Consider the following 5,000-nt stretch of genomic DNA (forward strand, 5'->3'; position numbering starts at 1 on the left):
ATTGAGATGATGATGTTGATGCTGATTATTATTATTCTGATATTATTACTATTATTATTTACATTACTATTATTGTCACCAGAAGTATTACAGCTTGATATTTCTGAGTAACTGATTTCAATTACTTGTAATTAATTACTATACGATAGGTGTCAGAGTCAAGGTTGAACTGATGACCGTCTTCATATATTTGTCTAACACATACTTACTCTAGAAGGTGGAGCAACTCGTGTTTCTTTGAATGCTTGATTTTGAGATAAAGATTTCTATTTAAAAAAAACAGGAACATTTTACTCATTTCCTTCTTCACGCCCATTATTGAGGGAGAGAGAAAGAGAAGAAGAAGAAGAAGAAGAAGAAGAGAGAGAGAGAGAGAGAGAGAGAGAGTGGGTGAGTACACCTGTATCATAAATGTATACCTTATACTCCACATATATCCTACAGTATAATCTATTTCCAATTATCGAAAAGTAATTGATTACTATTCGATTACTGTTCGTAAAAGTGAGTATCATATATTATAAAATCAACAGTGTAATTAAATTTCATATTATTTAACCTTCTTCATAGCGACAACTGTAGAAAATGAATGGGAATGAATATCTCTAGTATTTGCATTCATCGCATTTCTGATTCTCATCATTAATATTATTAATGATGATGATCTTTATTATTATCACATTTAGTGACTTCCTATCATTATTATCAATTATATTATTCTGATTATCATTTTTATCATTATCATTATGATGTTATTGTTATTGTTATGATTGTTGTATTTTTTTATTATTGTTATTATTATTATTGTTGTTATTGTTATTATCATAATAATAATAATCGTTATTATTATTATCATATTATTATATTTATTATCATTATTATTATCATTTTATTATTATTATCATTGTTATCTTTAATATTATTATTATTATTATCATCATTAACATTATTACTATTATTATTATTATTATTATTATCATTATTATTATTATTATTACTATTATTGTTATTATTATTATAATTATTAATATTATTATTTGTAGTAGTAGTATTAGTAGTACCATTATTATCAATATTATTATCTTATATTATTATTATTATTGCTATTATTATCAATATTAATACATTTATTATTATTATTATTATTATCATTATTATCATCATCATTATCATTAGTATTATCATTATTATCATCATTATTATCATTATCATTGTCATTATCATCATTAGTATCTGCTAATATTATTGCTAATATTATTGATAAGAAAGCACACACTTATAAGAGTCTCATTTCAAAATACTGATTAAGCTGGATGTCTTCATTTCACAGGTGATTAGTAAAAAATATTCCAGATTTTCATATAGTAATACTCAAGATTGTTCTCAAGCTTATTTTTCACTCTTAAACAAAATTCCCGAGTGTCCTTCATACATTTCTACTTCCATTCAATTCGAAGCAAAAAATTCAGCGACCGAATGGCGACGAGCGAGGCCCTCCCATCTTGGTGACCTCCAGCGTCTCTGCGAACAGCTCCACCGAGGGGCGCGACTTGGGTAACTTCCTTGCCGGCGGACTGGGTGAGGCGCAACACCATCTTTAGGAAGACGTCCTTAGCCCTTGCGTCTATGAGCTTGGTCATCAGAGAGAAGACTATCTTTGTTTTAGTGATTTATATAATCTCAAGTATTACGAGTAAGTTTTTAACAGTTCTAGTAATAAAGATAATAATAATAACAGTGGTAAGATAATGATATTGATGATAATAATAATAATAATAATAATAATAATAATAACAACAATAATTATAATAATACTGATAATGGTAGCAATAATAACAATAATAATAACAATAATGATAATGATGATGATGATAATAATATTAACGATAATAATAATAATAATAATAATAATAATAATAATAATAATAATAATAATAATAATAATAATAATAATAGTAATAATGTTAGACAAAGAAATATGTCATATATGGGTTTAGATCGTTGATTTATGTAATCCCACTCATGATAATAATAATAACAATGATAATGATTATAATAACAATAACAGTTGTAATAAATATAATAATAATAATAATAATAATAATAGTAATAATAATGAAAATAATAATAATAATAATAATAATAATAATAATAATAATAGGAATAATAATAGTAACAATAATGATAACAATAATAATAATAATAATAATAATAATAATAATAATGATAATAATAATAATAATAATAATAATAATAATAATAATAATAATAATAATAAAAAAAATAATAATAATAGTAACAATAATAATGATAATAATAAGAATAAATTTCATAATAATAATAATAATAATGCTAATGATAATAATAATAATGTTAATAATAACAATGATAATAATAATAATAATAGTGATGATGCTAATAACACTATTAATAATAATATCAATAACAATAATATACCGACGATAATATTATGAAAATAATAACTATAATACAACTAATGTATGTAATAATGTTAATAATATTAATGATAATAATAGTAGTAGTAATAATGATTATGATAATATAAAAAACAACAATAATAACAACAAGACATGTTACATCAATTACAATAATAACGATACTAATGATAATCATAATAATTATCATCTTCATTTTCCTTTCTATCATAGTTTCTACTAACATCATTATAATCATCATTACAGTCCCTCTTAACATTATCTTTATTAATTATCAGTATCACGATTATCATCATTATTGCTATTATTAACATGATGATAACGGTTTAATACTACTACTAGTATTGCTACTGAAAATAATAATAACAGTAATAATAGTAAGGATAATAAGAGTAATGTTATTTATAATAATAATGAAAATTGTATTATACTTTTACTCTGAATAATAATAATTATCATTATAGTAATAAAGACAATAATAATAGTAATACTAATGATATAAATACAAATGACACTTTTAATGATAATGACAATAATAAAAACAATAGCGTTAACATTAACAATATTAATTATAATAATGATAATAATAATAATAAAAAAATAACATTAACATCAATGTTACTGACATTAATATCAAAGCCAACAAAAAAATTATATTAACAACAAATTTTTGAAAATCGTGATACTTATGATTTTCTTTACTATTAAAACTCCTATTAACCTCATTAAAATAATCTGTACTCTTATTCTTCATCTCATCATTATTAATTATCAGTATCATTAGTATTGTCCTTATTAACAACAGCAAGAGAAAGTATAATGATTATAATAAGAATAACAATAGTAGTAATGGTAATAATTACAACAACGAAAAAAACGATAATGATTGTTATGACAATAATAATAGTAATAATAATAATAATGATTATTATAATAATAATGATAATAATAATAATGATATTAATAATAACGCTAATAATAATAATGATAATGATATTAATAACAATAGATGTAATGGTAATAATTACAACAATGACAAAAGCAATAATGATTGTTATAATAGTAATAATAGTAATAATAATAATAATAATTATAATAATAATGATCATAAAATTAATAATATTAATAATAATAATAACGCTAATAATAATGATAATAATAATAGCAATAATAATAATAATGATAATAATAACAATACTGCTACTACTACTAATGATAAAGGGAATATTGATGGTGATGATTTTAATAGTTATAATGATGAAATAGGCAAAATTAAAAGCAGGAATATGTTTTTGTCATATAAAAATAATTCCTGTAATCAAATATGGGTTGTAGTCCGCAGAATAACATGATCCCTATATTTATCTTGATATTTCAATATTAATAATGATAATAATAATAATAATAATAATAATAATAATAATAATAATAATAATAATAATAATAATAATAATATTAATGACGAAAATAAAAATGATAATGATAATAATAATAAAGATAATAATAATAATATTAAAAATAATAACACTGATGATAATAATTGTAAAAATTATAATAACAATAATAATAATAATAATAATAATAATAATAATAATAATAATAACAATAATAATAATGATAATAATAATAATAATAATAATAACAATAATAATAATAATAATAATAATAATGATAATAATAATGTCAATACTTAAAATAATAATTGTAACAATACTTGTAATAATAATGATAATGATAATAATCATAATAATGATAACAGTGCTAATAATAATGATAGTAATAATGATTATGATAATAGGAGCAGTGATAATAACAATTAAAAATCTAACAGTAAGAAATCAAAAAGAAATAATAATAACGTGATCCCAATATTTCTATTAATATTTCAATAATAATAATAATAATGATAATAACAATTACAATAATAATAATAATAATGATAATAACAATTACAATAATAATAATAATAATGATAATAACAATTACAATAATAATAATAATAATGATAATAACAATTACAATAATAATAATAATAATGATAATAACAATTACAATAATAATAATAATAATGATAATAGCAATTACAATAATAATAATGAAGTAATAATAATGATAATAAGATTTGAATAAAAATAATGATCATACTAATACTACTACTTAATACAAATGATAATAATAACATTATCAATAATAATAATGATTATAATAATGATAAAAATAATAATAATAATAATAATAATAATAATAATAATAATAATGATAATAATAATAATAGCGATGATAATAATAATGAAAATGATAATAATTATCATAATAATAATAATAATAATAATAATAATAATAATAATAATAATAATAATAAAAATGATAATAATATCAATAAAAATAATAATAATATGATTAAAATAATAATAATAATAATAATAATAACAATAATAATAATCATAAGAATGATAATATTTTTATAATAAAAATAATAACGATAATACTAATAATAATAATAATAACAACAATAATAATTCTGTTGATAAGAATAATAATGAC

The sequence above is a fragment of the Penaeus chinensis genome, chromosome 25 (assembly GCF_019202785.1).
Source record: "Penaeus chinensis breed Huanghai No. 1 chromosome 25, ASM1920278v2, whole genome shotgun sequence".
Lineage (NCBI taxonomy): Eukaryota > Metazoa > Arthropoda > Malacostraca > Decapoda > Penaeidae > Penaeus > Penaeus chinensis.